Raw genomic sequence first — 13,316 nt, 5'->3', positions numbered from 1 at the left:
CAGCCGTAGAGGTCTTTTCTTCTTGGGCCTGGTTAGATGACGCATTTCCTGAGTACCAACTGCATGCCCAGAACTGGCTGAACATCCCTGCATTTCACATGCATTTATTGAGCACCCATTAGGTACCCAGCCATTTCCTCACTCATCTCAGAAGCCAGAGCCTGGTACCTCGGACTGAAAGGGAGCCTGGGGATATAGTGATTCGCTGGGTACACAGCTGCCATAAGTCAGGTTCTCTAGTAGGTCCTCACTTAACCTCATTGATAGGTTCTGCCACTTGAAGAGAAAAGATGTATAATGAAACCGTAGGCTAATTGATATAAACAAGAGCCAGGTGCGTTCCTATAGCATTTTGTGGAACAAAACAACGTTATTCCAGGACCTGCTGTAAGAAAAGGTGAATGGATACTGGGTAAGCGTTTAGCAGGGTCTGCCCCATTTCCTGTCTTCCTGGAGCTTTCTTACTGGTCAGGGAAACAGACATGAAATAATCACATTGTTATATGATTACAAATTGTAATGCTGCTATGAAGGAAAAATGCAGGGACCTTCGCTAGGGTATAATGCGGAGGCCTGGTCTGCTCTGAGGCGATCAGGGAGGCTTTCCTGAGGAAGTGAGGACAAGGTTTGTGCCTGGGAGGAAATCCCAGTGTGTGTGAGGAGACAGATGTAGAAACAGCTGCCATCCTCTCCACTGAGCAGGAAGCAGGGAAGCAGGATCATAGAGTAGTTAGATCCTGGGTTTATTTGCTGTGTGACTTTGGGCCAGTGATGTTCCCTCTCTGATCCTCAGTTTCCTCCAATGTATAATATGGGAATAACAAAGGATACTAAAGTCCGTGGTAAGTGATCTCAGGGCTTTGCATTGCACACCTCCAGGGGCCGCTATTCACAAAACGGTAGTGGAATCGGGCCCTGTGCCAATATTGCACAATCCGTTATAATCATTGCAATTAATTTTGATAAGTGAAAGGTTGAAGGAGTTCAAAGAAGAAGTCTGTGGGTAGAAGTTGCCTAGACTCTTTGACAGGCATGGGGTATAGACATGTATGAGGGATGGACCCGGGTCCTCCAAGACAGTGATTTTCAAACTTTAGTGTGCATGAGACTCAATCACCTGGAGGATTTGCTAAGCCACAGGTCTGGGCCCCACTCCCTGGGGATTCTGAATCTGTGTTTCGGGTGGGGTCCGTGAATTTGCATCCCTAACAAGTTCCTAGGGGATGCTGCTACTGGCCGTGGTGTGGTAGAGCACAATTTAAACAATGCTGCTGTAAATCCGATACATGGGCGGCAGGTGTGCTCCTAAGCACCGGGGGAGGCTGTGGGCTGAAGGCTGGAAGTGGGAGATGGGTGGAGAATCCCATGCCCACGTGTGGCAGCCCAGGGACGAGCCTTGTTCTCAGACTTGGCAGGGAATATGGGAAAGACTGTAGGTCCCTGCCAGAGGCCTGGATAATCCCCATGTCCCTGTGGCTAAGGGGGGCTGGGTGCTCCACATTCACGCTAATAATCCAAGTCTGAGACTGAGCCCCAGGCCTGCAGCCCTGCCTGCTCCGGTGCCTATTTAGCTCTGCCCAGAGACCTCAGATCTACGTTGTTTCAGAAATGCAATGGCCTTGGAGGACCAGAGGAGCAATCTGTGGAAAGAAGGCTTCTTTGGGCATCTCCGTCAGCTGACAGGATGAGCTCCTGGGGGCACCCCAAGGAGAGGGTGGAGTTAGGGGGTTAAGATGCTTCAGTCCCCAGTGTCATGGCCTTCTAACATCATAGACACGATGGCTGTGATACAGTGACTTGACAATATAGCCAGGCCACTGTTCAGAGGAGCCCTCACGCTGGACCAGCGGAGGCCCAGGGGCTGGACTTCTGCCTCCTCCAATGCTAAAACTAGAACTCCTCCCCTTGAACTTGTCTTATATTTAGGGATGCCTGGTAAGATCGTTGGAAGAAAAGATTCTGTTACTTTCCAAGGCTGAGACTCATTTTCATCGGTGGACCCTATCCCAGGCAGGAAGTTACTCTGTGATCTGCAAGCACAACTGCTTTAATACCTCCCCTAGTGGGGAGCTCAGCGTGTTTCGTCTTAGAAGACCTCTCATTGTCTGAAAGGGCTTAAACTGAGCCTGGATTTGCCTCCCCGTGACTTGTAAAGTACAATTCATTCATGCATACATTCAACTGATATTTATTGAGCACCTACTATGTGCTAGGTCCTGGGCCAGATTCCCTATATTCAAGGAGCTCAGACTCTAGGAAGGAAGATGAAAGAGAACACAGATAAATATAATGTAGTGATGGAAGCGCTACTTACTAGGTTAGTTAGGAGGTTGGCCTAGGAGAAGTGAGGGTACGTTAAAGGTACCCAATGCAATCTGGCTGGGTGGAGGTGGGTGGAAGGGACAGATTTGCTAGGACCTGAAGGATCCGTTCTGTTTAGTCAGAGGAGGTGAGGGGAAGAGTGTTTCTGTTTGACAGAACAGCACGAGCAAAGGCCCCGAGGTAAGGGAGAGCATGGCTCCTTTGGGAAATGAAGCAGAATGCCATCTGCCTGGTTACTGGCCTGGAGGACGGAGCAGAGAGAGATAACACTCATCAGAGAGGCAGGGCCTGATCCCACTGCAGACCGTAGTGTGTGGAGAGGCTCAGATGGGACCTCTGAGGGGCTGCCTTCTTGTGTGAGCCAGGCCCACGGCTGCAGAAACCATGATGCCTATAACAGACTCCCCTTGGGGGCAGGTAGGTCCAGAGAGTGGAGCAAATCACAGAGTAGCTGAGGGCAGCCAGGAAGCGTCCCTGTAGCAATGTGGTTAAGAGCGTGACTCTGATCCTCTGATCAAAAGACAGAGAGAAACAGGTATTCTGTGTCCTCGATGGAACACACCCCTCTGAGTCTTGCCAAAAGGATCCGACTTGAGTCTCATTACGCCTCTAGTTCCAGGGGGCATTTGGCAGGGAATTCAGAGGACAGAGGATCATGTTGAGTTGTTTTGTGAGTATTTCATTAGCAAAAGCCAGACTGGGAAACTCCACAGGTCAAACAGCTCAAGTTCTTCAACAGATAAATTACAAGAAAAAGAAATAGATGGAGGGAAGACTCGCAGATTAAAAGAGACTTAAAAGGTATTGAGTTAAAAAAAAAGTCTAGGGATGTGTGCTCAGGTGAAAAATACCACAAACACAAGGAAATTATTCCTATAAAAGTCCAAATAGCCGTTGCTTTTAGAGAGCTGGAGGGCGGAGGCTGTGATTGGAAGGGAGAACAGAGAGGGGCTTCTGGGGTGTCAGGCAAAATTCTACTTCTTGACTCATGTGGTGGTTACAAAGGTGTTTGCCTTATAATAATTCACTAAGTTGTACATTTGTTCTGTATGTTTTTCTGTTTGTCTTATTTTACAATAAAAAGGTTTTGTGTGTTTTTTAAAAAGCATAAGTTCAGGAGTCTGCTACCTGGATACCAATCCCAGCGCTGTCACTTATTAGTTGTGTCATTTTGGGAAAGTTTTAAAACCCTCTGAGCCTCAGTTTCCTCATCTGTAAAATGGGGATGATGTTATAAGCTGTTTTGAAGATTACGGAAGTTAGTGTACTCAAAGCCTTTAGAACACTGCCTGGCACACAATAAGCATTATAAAAATGTTTGCAAGTATTATTATTGCATTGTTGTCCCCTACCCTTCTCTCTCGTGCTTCTGTTATCCCCTCTCAAAGAAAGGGGAAGGGAGAGCCAGCCATGGCATTCTTAATGGCTGTGGTAAGTGACAAGATAATCACAGCTTAAATCTGGGATCTGGCTCCATGACCACGGAGTAACTGTCTGCACAGAATGGTTCTGCAAGGTGGCCCCGATACCGGTGGCTTTGCCGGTGGCTCAGGTGGCAGGGCCAGAATATCCTTTCACACTTCTGGAGGTGCCTGCCACCTGCTCTTGTCCTCTTGCTGATGCCTGTCTAGAAAGAGAACAAGGGGGCTGAGTGTCATGATTGAGGCACAGGCTTCGGTGTTAAAAACATGAACCTGAGTTTTAACACCAGCTCTGCCACTTAAGGGAGTGAAGGGATATATGTGTTAAGGGATTTCCTCTTCCTTTTTGAGCCTTGTTATCCATTATTAATGATAAGAATTGTACCTCCCTGGTGGGGTGGTTGTGAAGAAATAATCCATGAATAATGCTTAGTAGAGGGCCTGGCTCAAGGCCTTCACACATCCTGTTCCCTCTGCCTGGAATGCTTTTCCCTGCATTCTTTGGATAGCTGGATCCTTCTCATTTCTTGGTGCTGGGCTTACATGTCTCCTTAACTTCCTTATTGAAGGAAGAAAAGAAGCCATTGCAACATGTCATATATATTCTTTAGAACATATACGAAAGTTATGGCCTAACATATTTATGATATTATATTATGATATATTTTCATTTATCTGTTTATTGTTTGATGCCCCCTGCCCTCACTGGAATCTAAGCTCTGTGTGGGCAGAGACCATTTCCACCTTGTTCACTGCAGTATATCTCCAGTGTCTAGTAGACACTCAGCAATTATTTATTGAATAAATGAACAAAATCCATTAATATATAAATGAATATATTTGTTCACTTCTCTATCGTGTGTCTTCCTTGACTGGCTTGTGAGGGACCTAAGTGCAGGAACCTTATTTGATTTATTCTCTGCTGTGTCTCCTGGACCCCTTGTGCTTGGCCAGAGGTGTACTGCGTGCTCAGTAAGTACTTAGCAGATATGAGCCTGGGGGTGCAGACGTTGGTAGCCATTTGTGACTGCTGCCCTCAGGTGCAGGAAGAGCTCCAGGACCCGTCCCTAGTGGCTTTCTGACCTCAGGTCTCACTCCGCTCTAATGTCCGGTCTTTTAGGACCATTTCCCTTTGGGGACCTCAAGGTCACTGGCAGTGCCATGGAATGGGAAAGAAAGGATTGGAAGCGGGACAGACCTAGATTCTGGTCCTTGATCAGTCATTTACAATCTCTGGGACCTTGAGCCAGTTGGTGCAGCTTCAGTTTTCTCATCTGTTCAAAGGGAGATGATAACGACCACCACCGCCACAAGAACCAACAACATGTCTGCCTGCAAGGGATGTAGTGATCAGATCAGGTAACACACATGAAAGCTCAATATGGGTTGAATAGTCCTATACACACACGTGTTGTCACTGGTATTGGTAGCTACAAATATCTGTTTTTTTGGTTCTGTTTTGTTTTATTTGGCTTAAAATAACAGAAATTTATTCTCTCGTAGTCCTGAGGCTGGACATCTGGAATCAAGGAGTTGGCAGGGCCATGCTCTCTTTGACGTCTCTAGAGAATAATCCTTCCTTGCTTCTGGTGGCTCTTGGCAATGCTTGGTATTCCTTGGTTTGTAGCTGTGTCAGTCCAATCTCTGCCTCTGTCTTCACCTGGTGTTCTTCTCTCTGCGTTGTAGCTACAAATACAGAGGGTGCCAAAACATGTATATACATTTTGAGAAAGGAAAAAACTATATTAAAATTGTAATACTCAATATATACCGATAACAGAAGATGAATACAAGTCACGTGTATATATATTTTTTGGCACCCCTGGTATTTGAAATGGCCACTGAGAACCAAGTCCTAGGGTGAAAGAGTTCTGGGGAGAGACAGCTGGGTTTATGTGAACATTCATTCTCCCCATTTTCCTTAGTGGTGAAACTCTTGATTTCCATGACATTTTGGAATCAAGACTACATTTCACAGCCTCCCTTGCAGCTAGCTGTAGCCTTGCGCCCAAGTTTTGGCTAACAAACAGAAGCAGGTGTATACAATTTCTGGTAAGTGTCCTTAAAAGGAGAGACCTGGCTTCTTTTGCCTTATTCCTCTTTCTTGATGGCTGGAATGTGGCCTTGAGGCTTGGAGCTTGCGCAGCCACCTTGGACCATGAGGAAGAAGTCAGTACTGAGGATGGTAGAACAACCAACAGAAGGAGCCTGGGTCCCTAACACTTTCTGGAAGTCACCCCCAAAGCCCTGGAATGCCTCACTTCAGACTCCTTTACAGAAGAGAGAGAAAGAAACCTTCTGTGTCCTTACAGCCATTATTACTTTGAAGTTTTCCCTCAACCAAATTTAAATATAACCGATATACTCTTCGAAAATGAAAAGTTCACACAGACTAGATGAGTTTATTTTTAATTAACAAACACTTGTAACAAGCTATGTTGCTGGCATTCTATAAACCCTTTCCAAATATGAACTTGTTCATTCTCATTATAACTCTAGGAGTAGGAACTCCTATTATTCCCATTTTACAGGGAAGTCTTGGAAACTTCATAGCATACACCCCTTTTTCAGTTCCTGCCTCTGTTCTTTCATTCAATAAATATTAACTGAACACTGACTATATACTAGGTCCCTCTGCTGGGTGTTAGGGATATAGGGACAAAAAGACAGACTTGATGGCTGGCCTCATGAAGCTTATGATCTAAGCTGTGCTGTCCAATATGGTGGCCACTCGCTACATGTGGCTATTTAAGTTTAAATTCATTAAAATTTAATAAAAATTTAGTTCCCTAAACATACCAGCCACATTTCACATATTCATTAGTCACAGGTGGCTGGTGGCTGGTGCAGATATGATGTGCTCCATCATAGTAGAATGTCCTGGTCTAAAGGGACAGCTTACAAGTAAACTAGCCATTCACTCTCCAGTGGGCAAGCACTGGCTATCCTATTTCTTCTTGTTGCATCCCTAATTTGTTCAGCTCTAGGGATGAGAATGGAAAAAACAAAGCAGCTGCTTGATTTATTTATGAGGTATTGTTGGTTTTGTGTTAAGTCCTTTTTATTCATCATCTCACCCCATCTTGGCAAGCATCTTGGCAAGTCTCCCATCTTACAGATGAGGAGACTGAGGTTCAGAGAGGAGATGTGACTTACCCAGCTTATACCTATCATAGATAATAAAGTCTGTCCTTGGTGCTCCTGGTCTCATAAATTGTGTCCTTAACACAATGAAAAGTCTGGGAGATAATAAGAACAGCTGATCTATGTGGCGTGCTTACAATGGCCGTGTGAGGTAGTCTCTGGAAGTTTGCTTTATATAATCTTCATCTCAACCCCAGGAGGCTGAAGGTTCTCATCACCTCATTTACAGGTGAGGAAACTGCAGAAGGGAAGTGACTTTCCCAAGGCCATCCAGATGGGAAGGCACTTGGTTTTTCTATCCTTGTTCTAGGCAACCCTAGGCCTGGCTGGTTTCTTCTCTGTGACTCATATCCTCTTGGGGGAAGTGAAGAAAAGCCAAGTCCATTTTCCCTCCGGTGAAGTTGGAGACTCAGCTAGGCTTCTGTGGGTTCAGTTTGCCCACTTGGGGCCAGGACCAGGCTATACTGTGGGGGGCTGATCCCCTGCCTCTCTGGGTGGTTCTGGTCCCCTAACCCCTAGAGGCCTTGGGCAAGGAAACTTGGCTTTAAGACCAAACCACCTACTTTTGAATCTAAGGGCTGGCAGGGAGGGCTGAGCAGAAGGCAGGGCTGGCCTCCACCCCCTCTCTGTGTTTACCTTTTGAACTTTTATTGTGAGCTTATCTTTAAGGGGGAAATATATTCCATAAACTTAAAATAGGCAAGACTTAATTAATAGCTTGCTTTGTTCTTCTGATCTTTATCTGTACAGGAAGATACACCCCTTTTCAATGTGTGGGTCAAGGTGAAACTACCTCTGGGGGCTCAACAGCTGCTCATTTTCTACTTTTGAACTCTGTTTCCCTTTGGCTTTTCCCTCTCCTGGTGGAAGGGTTTTCCCCTACCCCTCAGCCTGAGCACTTCACCAAGGTCTTTGCTATTTACATGTTATAATTATTTCTGTTTATATAATTAATAGCCACTGTGCACTGAGAACACCCTTATCTGGTGGGTCCTCTCATTATTTTCATTTTATAGATGAGAAAACTAAGGCCCAGAGAGGAGAAATTACTTTCCCACGGCCACACAGCTCTGAAAAGTGGAGCTAGGCTTTGAATCATTTCTCTGTGGGCTCAAGAGTCCCACAATGCTGGCTTTTAAAACATGTCATTTTAATTTTCCTTGTTGAAAATATATCTTTTTATTTTTCACAATCCTCTGAGGTACATACAATTATTCTCTACATTTCATAAATGAGGAAACCAAGACTCAGAGAGGTGAATTCACTTATCCAAGGTCACACAGTGATTAATGGTGGAGCTGGGATTTGCACCAAGCCCTGTCTGACAGATAGCCTGGCTCAGAGGAAAAGTAGGAGATTCGAAGCCAAACAGATTTTGGCTCCATATTGTGTGGGCAAATCACTTAACGCTTCTGACCTTTAGCTTCTCATCTACATGGGGACACTATTTTCCCAAATTCTTGAAGTGGTTATGAGAATCAAATGGCTGGGAACCAATGGTTATTGAGGACCTGTCCATCGGGGCCTGAATTTACACGCTTTATCCCAGTATGTATGGAATTCTGTTGAACTTTATCTCTTAAAAAGTCTCTTCTGGGGTGGCTGGTTAGCTCAGCTGGTTAGATCATGGTGCTAATAACACCAAGGTTGCTGGTTCGATCCCTGCATGGGCCACTGTGAGCTGTGCCCGCCTTACAAAAAAAAAAAAAAAAAAAAAAAAAAATCCCTTCTGAGTTTTCCATAAAATGTCTTTCTTCCATAAACAGAAAAAAAATATCTATTTTGAAACTATCTCATTTAATCCTTACAACTATCAGGTGGATAATCTTTTTAAATTAAAAAAATATTTTAAATTAATTTATTGTAAATTATAGTTGACATACAAAATTATATTAGTTCTAGGTATACAACAGTGTGAGTCAACATTTGTATATAAAGTACCTTATAAAGTGGTCGCCACGATAAATCTAGTAACCATCTGTCACTGTTTATAGTTATTACAATATTATTGACTCTATCCCCTGTGCTATACATTACATCCCCATGACTTATTTTATAACTGAAAGTTTGTATTTCTTAATCGCCTTCCCCTTTTCTGCCCAACCCCCTCACCACTCTACCCTCTGGCAACTACCAAATGCCGGAGACTGTCTCCATCTCTACAGTGTGGCAGCAGAACTGAAACAAGAATGGAGCCCGTGAGCATACAAAGACCTGAGAGGAGCTCCAGGTTGGTGCTGGACAGCTTCCAAAGTTTGTCACGCACAAAGGAAGACAGGGGCCTGGTTGCATGCAAAAAACCTACTGATACTTTATCACCAAGTGATCCCAATGCCTCTTCCAGATCTAATATCCCATGACTCCATAACATGCCCTCAGCAAGGTGTAGGAGTGAAACCAAATGTTAAAGTTGGGTGATTGGGACAAAATGAGCTCATCCTCATCAGTTATGAGCTCATCTACCACAGTTTATTATTTACAGTTTATTACAGTTTGTTCACTGTATCTAAGGTTTGGTGGATGATCTTATTTGCATTTTAGGACAGAAGTGACTAGAGAGTCACTTAGCTGGGAAGCCACTGAGAAAGGAACTAAACCCAGTTTTGTCTGATCCCCAAATCTCTGTTCCTGTCACTCCATGGAGGGCAAATCCTCCATCCTGAGTGGGTACTGAAGGGTTTGAAGTATATTTTAAAAATAGACTTTATTTTTTAGAGCAGTTTTAGGTTCATAGCAAAACTGAATGGAAGGTTATATGGGTAGTGTTCCCATATTCCCCCATCACACACACCCACTGTCCCCCCATCTCCATCCCCTACTAGAGTGAGACATTTGTTACAATCAATGGACCTACACGGACACATCATTATCATCCAAAGTCCATAGGTGACATTAGGGTTCACTCTTGGTGTTGCACATTCTATGGATTTGGACAAATGTATAATGACATGTAGCCACCATTATGGTATCACACAGAGTAGTGTCCCAGCCCTAAAAATCCCCTGTGCTCTGCCTATTCCTCCCTCCCTCCCCCCATAACCCCTGGCAACCACTGATCTTACTGTCTCCACTGTTTTGCCTTTCCCAGAATGTCATAGAGTTGGAATCATACAGTATGCAGCTTTTTCACATTGGCTTCTTTCACTTCGTAATATGCAATTCTCCATGTCTTTTCATGGCTTGATAGCTCATTTCTTTTTTAGCACTAAATAATAGTCCAATGTCTGGAATGTACCACAGTTTATTATTTATCCATTCACTTACTAAAGGGCATCTTGGTTACTTTCAAGTTTTGGCAAATAGGAATAAATCTGCTGTCAGTATCTGGGTGCAGGTTTTTGTGTTGACACAAGTGTTCGACTTCTTTGGGTAAATACCAAAGAGTTTGCTTGCTGGATCTCAAGGTAAGAATATGCTCAGTTTTGTAAGCAGCTGCCAAACAGTCTTCCAAAGTGGTGGTACCATTCCCACCAATGAATGAGAGTTCCTGTTGCCCCACAGATTTGAAGTCATTTTTGCATAAAATCAAACCCAGCTGAAGGAGGTAGAAATGTAGCTGCTGAAAGTGTCTTGGGTCTCAGATAAAGATGACGTTCCACAACAGGCAGAAGAAATCGGAGGCTGGAGCCCATTGTAGAGAAGTGGCCTGGGCTGGGGGCTGACACCCTTCTCAGCCTTCCCAGAGCTCAGACTCTCTGCCTTGTGGTCAGCCAGCCCCCAGAGCAGGCCTGAGGCTAGCTGGGGACTCCTGTAGGTCAGTGTCTTTGGATATCATCTTGCCTTGGGGACAGGCCCTTCAGGATGCCTTGGAACCTGGAACCCTAACCCCTGTGTCTCTTGCCTTTATCCCCATCCCAGCCCTGAGTCCTGCTCCTGATATTCCTGCATCTGCCAAAGAAACTTGACTCCCCACAATCCTAGTCACCCCTTCCCCCCAGGAGACGGCCCATGAGACATACCTTTCAGATGAGACCCCATTCTGTAGGCACTAACTTCTGCTTGCAGGAGCAATGGCCGCCATTTGAGATCTGCTGGCTCCTATCCCCCTGGGCTTCAGTGTTCTCAACTACAAATGGGAAGAGAAAGTATATGGTGTAAGAATCTCATGAGATGAGGCAAGAGAAAGAGCTGGGTGAACTAAGGGGCCCAAGGCTTCTGTTAGGAAATCCCCTGTTAAATGATACCACCAATTTCCCCAGCCCCGTGTGAAGGGGTACAAAGGACATTGTCCCCCTCAAGGGTTACACAGTCCTTCAGTTAGAAAGGAGTTTGAGGAGACTGCAACTTCGCGATTTTACTTATTACAAGCTCCGAGCATTCATAAAAGCATAGCTCTGGCAAACTTCCACAGGGCAGGGTGGTGGTAGAAATTGCAGAAAGCAAAAACTCAGGGGACCCTTTCATTCCAGGATAACAATCAGGTGAGTGCTTGGCTTGGGCCAGGTGCTATTCTAATGACTATTCTATTCTAATGTACATTGAAGACATCTCCTCCCCCTCCTCCGCCCATGCCTCCTCCCTCTTCCTTTTGGAAACAGCTTTATTTGGATATAATTCATATACCACATAATTCACCCATTTAACATGTACAATTGAATGATTTTTAGTATATGCACAGAGTTGTGTAACTATTGCCTCAATTTTAGATATTTTCATCACCCCAAAAGGAAACCCCATATCTTTTAGTTATCATCCCCTTATCTACCTGCTCTCTAATTTACTTTCTGTCTATATATATTTGCCTATTCTGGACATTTTATATAAATGCAGTGTCGTACAATATGTGGCCTTTTGTATCTGGCTTTTTTCACTCAGCATAATGTTTTAAAGGTTTACCAGTTTTGCAGCACGTATCAGTAATGCATTACTATTTCTGGTTGAATAATAGTCTATTGTATAGATAGAGTACATTTTTAAAATCCACTCATTAGCTGATGGATGTTTGGGTTGCTTCCACTTTTTGACTATTATGAATAATGTTGCTATGAACATTTGTATACAAGTCTTTGTGTGAATGTTTTCATTTCTCTAGGGTGAAACGGAAATTACTGGGTCAGATGGTTGCATTATCTTCTTTAATCCTCACATCTAGTGTTTGAAGGAGGAACTATTATGCCTTTCACCGGTGATGGAAACTGAAATTCAGAGAGGTACATTACTTGCCCAAGGCCACACAGTGAGGAAAGGGTGGAGCAGGGCTTGGAACCTAGGCAGCCTAACTCAAATCCCAGGCTCTCAGAACTTTCGTGTTACCTAAGAGGTAGCCTTATTGACAAGTACCTGAATCTCAAAACTGGGGCAAATCTTCTCCATGCAAGGGTAGCCCAGGTAGGAATGGAACCTGAAGAGCCCAGATGGGGCTAGCCAGGAATCTTGTTCACTTCCTCCAACGACCAAGGACCTGGCAGACTTAGAGGTCTTAAGGTTAAGGCCTTTTGAGGTCAACCTATAGATTTAACCCATTTTTGTGACAATTTTCTCCTGGACTAGGCTGCCTTGAGGATAAAATAAACGTGAGTTCCTGGAGGCAGTGTAGTATGTGGCTAGAACGTAGGCTCTGGAGGTTAATTGCCTGGGTGGGTGGGTGTGGGAAGCCCCCATCACCTCTGCTCTGAGGGCTATGCAAGCTGACTTGTCAGTTTCCTCCAAAGATGATGGTTTTCACAGAGAAAAAAGTAGGATTAGAAACCCCTGTGCCAGGCTCCAGAGAGGCACTGGGAGAAGAAACATGGCTGTGGGGAGAAGCAAGTCCAGATCCTTGCAAAACAGGGGGAAAAAAGTGGGACCAGGAGGGGACAGTCCAAAAGTTACTCTCATGAGGTCTTAACTTGGGAGCTGGGGAAGGAAGTCTGGTGCACTGAAACCTCCTGCCAACATTCTCCATTTCGGTACCCCATTTTGTTCCTTTATAGCAATCATTACTGTTCTGACTAAATAATTTGAGTCATGGGACTGTGATTCTCATGCAGGATGCCTGGTGTGTTTTTGTTCACTGCTGCAGAAAGCTCATTGCTTGGCACCTAGTAGGGAGGGTTTTCAGATAAAATGCAAAAAGCCCAGTTAAATTTGAATTTTAGATAATGAATTATTTTTTAGTATAAGTATGTTCCATTTGTTTACCTGAAATTCAACTTAATTAGCCTTCCCGTATTTTGTCTGTTGAATTTGACAACCCTGATAATAGGAGCTTTGTAAATATTTGTAGAACAAACAGATAAATGGGTTTTTGCCTTGGCTGTTCCTAAACTTGCAGTATGACCGTTTAGGCAACACTCCGTCCTTCTCTGGACTTCAGTGTCTCTATCTGAAAAGTAGTTCTGGCAGAGACCACAGCGCAGGGATCGCCACTGTAAGAGAACGCTGCATCGATGAACTGTCACACAGCAGACAGGGAGGCGGGATCGTGTCTGTGCTGAGCAGACTGGACCC

The 13,316-nt window shown here is 44.5% G+C and overlaps 1 long non-coding RNA gene across 1 annotated transcript; it reads right to left on the bottom strand.

Moving 5' to 3' along the window:
- Positions 1-3,656: 3,656 nt before the first annotated feature.
- On the bottom strand, positions 3,657-10,952 carry LOC141569225 (uncharacterized). Its single transcript, XR_012492709.1, has 3 exons — positions 10,847-10,952; positions 4,942-5,075; positions 3,657-3,949 (listed from the first exon to the last, which is right to left on the bottom strand). It is a non-coding gene; the product is annotated as an uncharacterized LOC141569225 (long non-coding RNA).
- Between the last annotated feature and the right edge of the window lie 2,364 nt (positions 10,953-13,316).

This window comes from Rhinolophus sinicus, linkage group LG16 (genome assembly GCF_036562045.2).
Source record: "Rhinolophus sinicus isolate RSC01 linkage group LG16, ASM3656204v1, whole genome shotgun sequence".
Classification (NCBI taxonomy): domain Eukaryota; kingdom Metazoa; phylum Chordata; class Mammalia; order Chiroptera; family Rhinolophidae; genus Rhinolophus; species Rhinolophus sinicus.
The sequence above is the reverse complement of the archived record's forward strand: the minus strand, read 5'-3'. Positions and strand labels throughout refer to the sequence as shown.